Genomic DNA, 12,764 nt, shown 5'->3' on the forward strand with positions numbered 1-12,764 from the left:
CCTATAGTAGGCAACCCAGACTTGCCAAAAGCCCTGAGGGATGCCAACTTTAATCTTTGGCATACTCTAGGAATCAGGACCTTTTCAGACCTATTTCATCAGAAAACCACTACACTGAAATCCTTTCAAGAGCTCTGCAGTGAATTCGATGTGCCAAGATCCCATTTTTAAAAAAAAATCTTCAAATTAGACATGTAATTTCCTCATTTACCTCCAAGAGGAGGTTTAGAACTCAGTTGAATGAAGTTGAAACCCTTCTTGTCACAGCACAATCCATTAAAGACAAAATATCTTACATCTATAGACTCCTTTCTGAGAAAGGAGGCTCCTCCTTTACTCCTTTGAAAATAATTTGGGAAAAGGACCTTGGTCTGACTATCAGTGATGAGTTATGGGCTGAGGTTTGCAACAGGGTATACTGCACCTCTACTAATGAAAGAATCTAACTACACATTTTTGTACACATTTTATTATACTCCTTTGAGACTCCATAGAATGAAAACAGATATGTCTCCTAACTGTAAAAGATGTACCTCTGAAAGTGGAACCTATATGCATGTATTTTGGAGCTGTAGAGAGATTGCCAGATTCTGGCAATCTATACATACTGCTGCACAGAAAATACTAGATGTACAGTTTGATATGACCCCATGTATCTATCTTCTTAATGCCCAGCAGGACTTTGTTCTTGATCCTGACAGAGAAAATTTGCTTATGACTATTACATACTTTGCTAAGAAATGTATTCTTCTGTTGTGGGCCTCTAATACCCCTCCTACATTTAAAATGTGGATTGACCAGATTGTTGACTTTCTTCCTCTTGAAAAGCTCACTTATGACCTCCACAAGAGACAGCCCAAGTTGGATAGACTCTGGTCTCTACTATTCAACTATATTTCAAACTGGACAGAGTGAACGGGGTGACTAGGGAAATGTGCAGATACATGTTGTGTAAGGTGCTGTAAAATCTAAAAACTAATTATTGGCCCGTCGTCTCAGCGAAGGCTAGAAATAGCTAATAAGAACCTTGATAGTGCTGCTGCAAGTGTTATATATGGTTTTTTGTGTTTTTATTTTTATTTTTGAGTATGTGTGCGTATGTATATATATATATATATATATATATATATATATATATATATATATATATATGCACCAAGGAAAATGAATAAATAAAATACAATAAAAACACTTATTATTTTTCTTAATCTTTTATTTTAATTGTTTGTTTTTTCAAATGTATTATTATTATACTTTTGATTTTTGATTTTGATTTTAAGCCTGTCACATCTGTGAATGTGGACCTGGCCTCCACAATCACTCAACCTCAACCCAATTGAGATGGTTTGGGATGAGTTGGACCGCAGAGTGAAGGAAAAGCAGCCAACAAGTGCTCGGCATATGTGGGAACTCCTTCAAGACAGTTGGGAAAGCATTCCAGGTGAAGCTGGTTGAGAGAATGCCAAGAGTGTGCAAAGGCAAAGGGTGGCTACTTTGAAGAATCTCAAATATAAAATATATTTTGATTTATTTAACAATTTTTTGGTTACTACATGATTCCATATGTTATTTAATAGTTTTAATACCCTCTCCCTATTAGTCTACAATGTATAAAATAGTAAAATAAAGAAAAAAACCTTGAATGAGTAGGCGTGTCCAAACTTTGACTGGTACTGTATGTCAATGCAACCCCATTGTGGTAAGAGCTATGGAAACAATGGTTAAACATTGAGATGTATTTACCTCTTGTGTCTACAGACCCTTGTGTATGTGTCACGTTGACAGAAGTAATACTCTGCCTGTAGACTTAAGCTTTATTATGATGATAGTATTTCCATGAATGAAATTGTGTAATGAAGCATGTGTGTAACGCATGACTTACTTGTTAGATTGTACAACATAGAATGAAGGGTTTGAAAGGATAAAGTGTCTGGTTTTATGTGTTGATTTCACTTATTTTAATATAGTTATTTTGATAGAACCTCCTTGGGTAGTTGAAGTCATTACCAGGAAATTGTATTAGTATAAAATAATATAATTGAATATATAAATATATATATATATATATATATATATATATATATATATATATATATATATATATATATAAATACAAAAAAATGTGGTCATACAATACAGCTCAGTATTTGTATAATTTATTTTATAGTAATTTTTGCTTTGTCAAGGGTGCTAATAATTTTGGATGTGACTGTATGTTAAGTTTTATGTTGGACCCCAGGAAGAGTTACAGCAGTTAATGGGGATCTTAATAAACTAAATGAAACTAAACCATAATACTTCAAGACTAGAACGCATACAACGTTTCTAGTTTCACAATGTCTTCATATAATTTATATCAGCCATGGTTGGCCTATGCAAAACTCTCTACATGACATCCACATTATTTACTTAATCTTCTTAGTTCCTGAAGGAACATGGCCTGATATCCACATTATTCCTAACAACACATTTTGGATTGCGGAGGCTAATCTCGGCACCCAGAACCAAATGTTTAGAATAACAAGAGGCCTAATCCTCCTGCATTGGAGCATACAATAGCCATTGTATGAAATTACACTTGTTGTTGTATATTGATCCACTAGGTTTACTGTTAAATTAGTCAGTAATGTGGATATCATGGAGAGAGTTTTGCATAGGCCAACCATGGCTGATATAAATAATATGAAGATAGTGAAACTAGAAAAGGACATTTCCTGCTCACACAATGGGAAATAAATATGCTATTGGTGAGCTAATATGTTGCATTTTATCCGTCCAAGCACATAGCAGTAGGCTATGGTGGCTTTTCAATGGCTAATGTCTAAATCGATAGGTGGGCTAAATCAACAGGTTAGCCAGGCTAAACAGGTATTTCTTCTCTCAAGTGTTACCGCCAGCATGTGTAAAAAAATGTTTTTGCCTGGGGGTATTTTGGTCGTCATTCTGACCGTCCCATTGGTCAGAAGGCTGCGACTAGTTGAGTTCTCTGCATCCATACACAGAGCTATGGTTGCAAGGACTGGCCACACCTATCTTTTTAAGATTTCAAAAACAATACCTGTTAAAGTAAATATTTTTCTCAGAAAAGAATTGAGCAAACATTATAGCTCAGTGTTTATTATTTATTTTATACAGTCTTTTTTGCTCATCTTTATCAAGGGTGCTAATACATTTCAGATGTGACTGTATTTTATGTGGATCCCAGTAAGAGTGGCTACTGCATGTGCAGCAGCTAATGGGGATCCTAGTAAACTAAACTAAATCATAATACTTCAAGACGAGCAAGCATACATATTTTGTTTAGGAAATGTCATTGTTTTAGTTTCACCATCTTCATATTATTTATATCAGCCATGGTTGGCTTATGGAAAACTCTCTCCATGATATCCACATTATTAACTTACTCCTCTTCATTCCTGGGGGAACATATGACCCCATGTATCTATCTTCTTAATGCCCAGCAGGGCCTGATATCCACATGATAATGGCATAACAACTGTTCACATTGACATGTGACTCATTTCTTACCCAGAAACAAATGTTTAGAATAACCAAGTGGTGGAAAAAGTACAGTTGTCATATTTGAGTAAAAGTAAAGATACGTAATAGAAAATGAATAGTAAAGTAGAAAGTGCTCAGTAATATACTACTTGAGTAAAGGTTCAAGTATTTGGTTTTTAAATATACTTTTTACTATCAAAAGTAAATGTAATTGCTAAAATATACTTCAGTATCAAAAGTAAAAGTACAAGTATAAATGGAACCAGACAGCATAATTGTCTTCTTTTTAAATTTACAGACATCATTTACAAACGAAGCATGTGTTTAGTGAGTCCGCCATATCAGAGGCAGTATGGGGATGAGCAGGTATCTTCTCTTGATAAGTGTGTGAATTAGACAATTTTGCTGTCCTGCTAAGCATTCAAACTGTAACCTGTACTTTTTGGTGTCAGGGAAAATAGATGGAGTAAAAGTACATCATTTTCTTTAGGAATGTAGTGAAGTAAAAGTACAAGTTGTCAAAACTATCAATAGTAAAATGAGTTGGATTTAGCTAATGTGTTGCATTTTATCAGTCAAAGCAAGCTAGGCTATGGTGGCTTTTCACATGAATAATGGCTAAATTGACAGGTGGACTAAATCGACAGGTTAGCCAGGCTACATAGAGTATTTCTTCTCTCAGGTGTTCCGGCCAAAATAGCCTGGTGATTTCATCATCATTCTGACCATCCCATTGGTCGGGGGCTGTGACTAGTTGAGGACTTCAGCGGTAATTGGGGAGGAAACAGGAGCTGGCTGCAGTGTTCCAAACTATTTGGAAGGGAGTGACACGGGAGGTGCATTTGGGTATATATAGCACCGTTTGTGCAACTTTCCTGACAATCTCCTGGACGAGGAAGAGAGGGAGCATCACGAGTGCGGAGGAAGACTGGCTGTTTACCGAAGCTATGGCTCTCAATGTACTTTTCTTTATATTGATCACATCAGTGATTATACAAACCGCGACATCGAGCACCTTCAAATCGTAAGTACACTAAAAAACATTTGATGTAGAAAGCAGTAGATTAAACACACAATCATCTATTTTAATTTACATGTCTGGCTGGATGCAACAAATGTAGGAATTAATTATACTCTGAATTCTTCACGCTATACAGGTGTAGAATAGCCAACCTAAACAATATAAATATTTTAGTTATAAACATATTCAATATAAAACAGTATTTTCTATGCTCACTGCACTGACAACTGAATAGAGACAATTGCAAGCATCTATCTGTGAATAATACAAAAAAAGATAGTGGTAAGGCCACAGGACATCACTGTTATACATACAGTACCTCTATCTCTCTGCATGTGAGGCTTTTCATTTGTTATGAGCCATGCTGGCAAATTGAACTAGATTTTGGGTTGAAAAATCCTACTTGTGATAGCTGTTATACAGTGCATTCAGAAAGTATTCAGACCCCTTGACTTTTAAGAAATGTTAAGTTACAGACCTTATTCTAAAATTGATTTAATAAAACATATCAACCTAGACACAGTACCCCATAAAGACACAGCAAACCCTGTTTTTGTTTTTATGTTTGCAAATGTATTAAAGAACGCTCACATGTTACATACAGTTGAAGTTTACATAAACCAAGTTAATGACAGCAACATAAGTGTTTCAATCACTCCACATATTTCTTGTTAACAAACTATAGTTTTGGCAAGTTGGTTAGGACATCTACTTTGTGCCTGACACAAGTCATTTATCCAACAATTGTTTTACGGACATTATTTCACTTATAATTCACCACCCAAAGATTGGAAAGCAGCTGCGGTCATCCCCCTCTTCAAAGGGGGACACTCTTATTAAACTGCTACAGACCTATATCTATCTACCATGCCTTTTCTAAGGTTTTCGAAAGCCAAGTCAACAAACAGATTACCGACCATTTGAATCTCACCATACCTTCTCTGCTATGCAATCTGGTTTCAGAGCTGGTCATGGGTGCACCTCAGCCACGCTCAAGGTCTAAACGATATCTTAACCGCCATCGATAAGAAACATTACTGTGCAGCCGTATTCATTGATCTGGCCAAGGCTTTTTCGACTCTGTCAACCACCACATCCTCATCGGCAGACTCGACAGCCTTGGTTTCTCAAATGATTGCCTCGCCTGGTTCACCAACTACTTCTCTGATAGAGTTCAGTGTGTCAAATCGGAGTGTCTGCTCCCGGACCTCTGGCAGTCTCTAATAGGAAGTGCCACAGGGGTTCAATTCTTGGACCGACTCTCTCTTCTCTGTATACATCAATGGTCGCTCTTGCTGCTGGTGAGTCTCACAGTCCACCTCTACGCAGACGACACCATTCTGTATACTTCCGGCCTTCTTTGGACACTGTGTTAACAACCCTCAGGCAAGCTTCAATGCCCATACAACTCTCCTTCCGTGGCCTCCAATTGCTCTTAAATACAAGTAAAACTAAATGCATGCTCTTCAACCGATCGCTACCTGCACCTACCCGCCTGTCCAACATCACTACTCTGGACGGCTCTGACTTAGAATATGTGGACAACTACAAATACTTAGGTGTCTGGTTAGACTGTAAACTCTCCTTCCAGACCCATATCAAACATCTCCAATCCAAAAGTTAAATCTAGAATTGGCTTCCTATTTCGCAACAAAGCATCCTTCACTCATGCTGCCAAACATACCCTTGTAAAACTGACCATCCTACCAATCCTCGACTTTGGCGATGTCATTTACAAAATAGCCTCCAATACCCTACTCAACAAATTGGATGCAGTCTATCACAGTGCAATCCGTTTTGTCACCAAAGCCCCCATATGCCCACCATTGCGACCTGTACGCTCTCGTTAGCTGGCCCTCGCTTCATACTCGTCGCCAAACCCACTGGCTCACATGTCATCTACAAGACCCTGCTAGGTTAAAGTCCCCCTTATCTCAGCTCGCTGGTCACCATAGCATCTCCCACCTGTAGCACACGCTCCAGCAGGTATATCTCTCTAGTCACCCCCAAAACCAATTCTTTCTTTGCCGCCTCTCCTTCCAGTTCTCTGCCAATGACTGGAGACGAACTACAAAAATCTCTGAAACTGGAAACACTTATCTCCCTCACTAGCTTTAAGCACCAGCTGTCAGGCATCTTGCAGATTACTGCACCTGTATAGGCCACCTATAATTTAGCCCAAACAACTACCTCTTTCCCAACTGTATTTAATTAATTTATTTATTTTGCTCCTTTGCACCCCATTATTTTATTTCTACTTTGCACATTCTTCCATTGCAAAACTACCATTCCCAGTGTTTTTACTTGATATATTGTATTTACTTTACCACCATGGCCTTTTTGCCTTTACCTCCCTTCTCACCTAATTTGCTCACATTGTATATAGACTTGTTTATACTGTATTATTGACTGTATGTTTGTTTTACTCCATGTGTAACTCTGTGTCGTTGTATGTGTCGAACTGCTTTGCTTTATCTTGGCCAGGTCGCAATTGTAAATGAGAACTTGTTCTCAACTTGCCTATTTCACATTTACATTTAAGTCATTTAGCAGACGCTCTTATCCAGAGCGACTTACAAATTGGTGCTTTCACCTTATGACATCCAGTGGAACAGTAGTGCATCTAAGTCTTTTAAGGGGGAGGGGTGAGAAGGATTGCTTTATCCTATCCTAGGTATTCCTTAAAGAGGTGGGGTTTCAGGTGTCTCCGGAGGTGGTGATTGACTCCGCTGTCTGGCGTCGTGAGGAGTTGTTCCACCATTGGGGGGCCAGAGCAGCGAACAGTTTTGACTGGGCTGAGCGGGAACTGTACTTCCTCAGTGTGGGAGGCGAGCAGGCCAGAGGTGGATGAACGCAGTGCCCTTGTGGGTTAGGGCCTGATCAGAGCCTGGAGGTAGTGGTGCCGTTCCTCACAGCTCCGTAGGCAAGCACCATGGTCTTGTAGCGGATGCGACTTCAACTGGAAGCCAGTGGAAGGCGGAGGAGCGGGGTGACGTGAGAGAACTTGGGAAGGTTGAACACCAGACGGGCTGCGGCGTTCTGGATGAGTTGTAGGGGTTTTAATGGCACAGGCAGGAGCCCAGCCAGCAGCGGTTGCAGTAATCCAGACGGGAGATGACAAGTGCCTGGATTAGGACCTGCGCCGCTTCCTGTGTGAGCAGGGTCGTACTCTGCGGATGTTGTAGAGCATGAACCTACAGGAACGGGCCACACTTGATGTTATTGAAGCGACAGGGTGTTGTCCAGGATCACGCCAAGGTTCTTAGCGCTCTGGGACGAGGACACAATGGAGTTGTCCAGCCGTGATGGCGAGATCATGGAGCGGGCAGTCCTTCCCGGGAGGAAGAGCAGCTCCGTCTTGCCGAGGTTCAGCTTGAGGTGATGATCCGTCATCCACACTGATATGTCTGCCAGACATGCAGAGATGCGGTCGCCACCTGGTCATCAGAAGGGAAAGGAGAAGATTAATTGTGTAGTCGTCTGCATAGCAATGATAGGAGAGACCATGTGAGGTTATGACAGAGCCAAGTGACTTGGTGTATAGCGAGAATAGGAGAGGGCCTAGAACAGAGCCCTGGGGACACCAGTGGTGAGCACGTGGTGAGGAGACGGAATTCTCGCCCACGCCACCTGGTAGGGCGACCTGTCAGGTAGGACGCAATCAAGCGTGGGCCGCGAGAGATGCCCAACTCGGAAGGGTGGAGAGGAGGATCTGATGGTTCACAGTATCGAAGGCAGCCGATAGGTCTAGAAGGATGAGAGCAGAGGAGAGAGAGTTAGCTTTTGGCAGCAGTGCGGAGCGCCTCCGTGATACAAATGTTTTACATTTATTTTGGTGCCGTTCCCTTTCCCGCTATCAGGCTGAGGGAAACCCAGGAGACGGTCAGCCTGGCAAGCTCTGCTCTGCCCTGCAGGTAATCTCCTCCTGACGTCTATCAGTCATACGTTCTCATAATTACCCCGATGATTAAGTTGCGTGCATTTTTGTGGTTTTAGATGACAGATACTTTTTAATTGGTTAAAACGGTTCTCAAGTCACTCGGTCTGTCTCGTTTATCTGTCCCGCGTCACCCAGAGGGCCCAGTGGGAGAAGGACATCTCTCTGAAGCTGCCCTAAGGTGTTTGTGGAGGGCTCTGCCAAGGCCTCCATCTCAGTACTAAAGTAGAAATTATCCATCTGTTTTGCTGAATTTTCACACCCATTATTTAAAGTTTTATAACATTTTCAGGATATGTTTTCCATTTGGTGCAGATGAAGTGTAGGCAAGGATTTTCATCCTCTATTCATGGATGTGGATATTCCACCTGCAGATCTATGATTGCCTTAAGGTTATGGGTGAGGATCAGGATAAGCATTGGTTATTTTATGGTTAAGGTAAGAAATGGGGCTCTGCTGTCGACTATCCACTGCGATTGTCTCAATGGTTGGTCTCTTTCACCAGGTGACCTGATGGGTCGGGCCATGAAGAACCTGGACAGCCTGTTGCAGATGCCCTATGGCTGTGGAGGCAGAACATGGTGCTTTTTGCTCCCAACATCTACATCCTCAACTACCTGCAAAGCACCAGGCAGCTCACCAAGGAGATCAGACCAGGGCCACAGGCTTCCTAGACAGTGGTGAGTGAGCTGGATCCAGTTCAGTAAGGCAAAACATGTGTTGCAATGAAAACCAAGCAATTATCAGACCTGTTCAGTTACAGCCTAAAAATTACAATCTTCTTACTGGACACAACCCTGGTGACATGGACTGTGGTTAATGAAATGTTTAATGGCACACGTGGCATGCCCTGGGATATGACAATATCATTTGCAGTAAGCCTTGTACTTTTTAAATAAGCTGTCTGGTCCTGTGTGCATCTCACCTCTGACTAGCAAACAACCTGTTGTATATATTTGGCTCTGAACCAGTTAACGTCACCTTCCACATACAGTACAAGTCCCTAGAAGGAGTGTCTTTGTTCACTTGGCCATTTGTGTTGCAGGCGCCAGAGAGAGCTCAACTACAAGCATGACGATGGCTCCTACAGTGCCTTTGGGAAGAGCGATGAGTCTGGAAACACGTGGTCAGTTCAATTGTCCACAGTCCCCACACCTTCTCTTACATTATTCCTCAATTTACTTCTCTTTTTTTAAGTCATGAAAATGACATTAGATTATAGGGTTGCAGTATGTTATCAAGGTAAGAATGTGATGGTCTCAAATCCATACTAGTATGTGCTATCGCAAATATATAGTTGGCTTCAGCACACACCGTATGGCTACTAGCTTCTGTTATCTAGAGTCTATGATTCATAGTTTAGGCAAGGCTCATGACATCTGACCTGTGTCCACTCAGGCTCACCTCCTTTGTGCTGAAGTCTTTTGGAGGGGCCAAGCCCTACATCTTTGTGGACCCCGCCCCACATTGCCCAGGCAAGGCCTGGTTGGCTGTCACCAGCAGACGGATGGCTGCATCGCGTCAGTGGGGAAACTCTTCCATAACGGCATGAAGGTAAAGAGGGAGTCAGACCTCAGTGGGTAATAAGAGTATTATTCTGCCGCAAATGTGAGAAGGTAACGTTATGGGCAGAGATTCAGCAGGAGGTTCTGGTGCAAGTGTCCCCTTCTATTTAGAGTGCAATGGTGGAGTCTGCATAAAATCCTAGATGACTAACAAACAAAAGATTTGATAATACATAGTCTTAACATCAAATATGAATACTTTACATCATATTGCACTGACTTGTAGCAAAATGTACTGTTCAGGAGGACCGTAGGACCCCGTGTGCCCCAAAGACACACACTGAGCACTAAGAATCCCAAGCATGTTTTAGCCGGTCCTGAGAACACACCACCTCCCTAAAGGGATCTCAGTCTGACTAGTCCCAACTGCATTTGTGCATCTCCAAAACAATAGTTTTTTTTGCCCCCTGTTTTTTTAATCTTTGTGCACCATTATGTGAATGTTTTAAACAGTGCAATGTTTTTACCTGATATCAATGTGACTTTGAAACTAACACCTTGGAGTACTGTATGAAGTTTACTGGCATCCTTTGCTGTCATAGGGAGGTGTTGGGGATCAAGTGTCGCTCACTGCCTACATCACCGCTGCACTGCTGGAGCTGGATGGCAACACTTCTGTGAGTTATCACCTCTTTCATATCCAAGTATTTAAAAAATCTTATTGAATAACAAGGCCACATTTGGTGCTTTTATCAAAACATGAACGTCCCTAGTGGATATTTCTGCTTAGCCGTCCAACTACTTCACACAATTCTAAGTAAGACGATATCACCCACACAACGCCTCACTTGCCATATATTTAATTTGTTAAACATCCCAAAATATACAGTTCCTTCTGGAAAAGTAATCAGAATTGTTACATTAGCCTTAACATTTTTAAATCCTCATGATCTACACACAATACACCATAAAGACAAAGCGAAAATGGGTTTGTAGAAATGTTTGCAAATGTATTGAAAATAAAAAAAACTGATTCCTTATTTACACAAGTATTCAGATCTTCTGCAATGAGACTTGAGATTGAGCTCAGGTGCATCCTGTTTCCATTGATCATTCTTGAGGTGTTTATACAAGTTGATTGAGTCCACTTGTGGTAAATTCAATTGATTGGACTTGATTTGGAAAGGTGCACACCTGTGTGTTATATATATATGTCCCACAGTTGACAGTGCATGCCAGAGCAAACCAAGCTGTGAGGTTGAAGGAATTGTCCATTGAGCTCCGAGACAGATTGTGTCGAGGCACAGATCTGGGGAAGGGTTCCAACACATTTCTGTAGCATTGAAGGTCCCCAAGAACAGTGGCTGCCATCATTCTTAAATTGGAAAAGTTTGTAACCACAAAGACTCTTCCTAGAGCTGGCCGCCTAGCCAAACTGAGAAATCGGGGAGAAGGGCCTTGGTCAGCGGTGACCAAGAACCTGAGCGGTCAGTCTGACAGATTTCTGGAGTTCCTCTGTGGAGATGGGAGAACCTTCCAGAAGGACAACCATCTCTGCAGCACTCCACCAATCAAGCCTTTATGGTAGAGTGTCCAGATGGAAGCACTCCTCAGTAAAAGGCAGATAACAGCCCACTTGGGGTTTGCGAAAAGACTCTCAGACCATGAGAAACAAGATTCTCTGGTCTGACTGAACTCTTTGGCCTGAATGCAAAGGGCCATGTCTGTAGGAAACCTGGCAACATCTCTACAGTGAAGCATGGTGGGGGTGTTTTCAGTAGCAGGGACTGGGAGACTAGTCAGGATCAAGGCAAAGATGAACGGAGCAAAGTACAGAGGTCCTTGATGAAAACCTACTCCAGAGTGCTCAGGACCGCCGACTGTTTTGCCTCTGGAGAGACCTGAAAATAGCTGTGCAGCAACACTCCCAACCAACCTGACAGAGCTTGAGAGGATCTGCAGAGAAGAATGGGGAAAATCCATATGTTTTTGTCCAATTCTTCTCTGCAAAGCCTCAAGCTCACTATACATAGTATTCACTAGTTAATATATTTATATTGCTAACATTCAGTACTCATACCTGTATTAAAAACGTGATAAAGGGCTGCGTTGTATTCATTAGGGAGCGCAATGGACAACCCATTTCTATTGGTCCAGATATTCCCTAATTTCAATCAGTGTTCCTCTGTTTGGTGCCTAATAAACACAATCCTGTTGTCTGTGGGTGTGTCAGGACCCCATGGTGGAGAAGAGTCTGATGTGTCTGAAGGCAGCAGTGTCTGACAAGCTGAGAACACCTACACCATAGCCCTGCTATCTTACACCTTCACCCTGGCCCAAAACCAGGACATGAGGGTCAAGCTCATCACCCACCTGGACAAGATAGCTGCTACCTCCGGTATGTCTTGTCTCTTTGTGAAAATGTCTCTCTACCTTTCTGACTGCTGGGAAACTGACAATGAAAATTCCCACAGGTGGCAATCGTCACTGGGGAGAGAGCAGAGGCTTCTGGGACAAAGACTGACTCTCTGGAGTGGAGATGACATCCTATGTGCTGCTGGCGCTGCTCTCCGGTCCCACCATGCCAGGCTTTGGGCTGGAATACTCCATTATCGTCCGATGGCTGGCCTGCAGCAGAACCCCCTACGGAGGATTCGCCTCCACACAGGTACTCTATTGGTCTGGTAGACATTTATTCACTCTAGCAACTCCTTTGCCAATAGATCCTACTGTTAGTACATGGATCACACCAAATCCCCTTATTTGTATATGAAATGTAGCAAATTGGACATTTGTATTA

General features: G+C 41.8%; 1 pseudogene; it reads left to right on the forward strand.

Moving 5' to 3' along the window:
• Positions 1 to 8,382: 8,382 nt before the first annotated feature.
• Positions 8,383 to 12,632, forward strand: LOC135566397 (alpha-2-macroglobulin-like protein 1; annotated as a pseudogene).
• Positions 12,633 to 12,764: the final 132 nt, after the last annotated feature.

The sequence above is a fragment of the Oncorhynchus nerka genome, unplaced genomic scaffold (assembly GCF_034236695.1).
Source record: "Oncorhynchus nerka isolate Pitt River unplaced genomic scaffold, Oner_Uvic_2.0 unplaced_scaffold_5191, whole genome shotgun sequence".
Taxonomy (NCBI): domain Eukaryota; kingdom Metazoa; phylum Chordata; class Actinopteri; order Salmoniformes; family Salmonidae; genus Oncorhynchus; species Oncorhynchus nerka.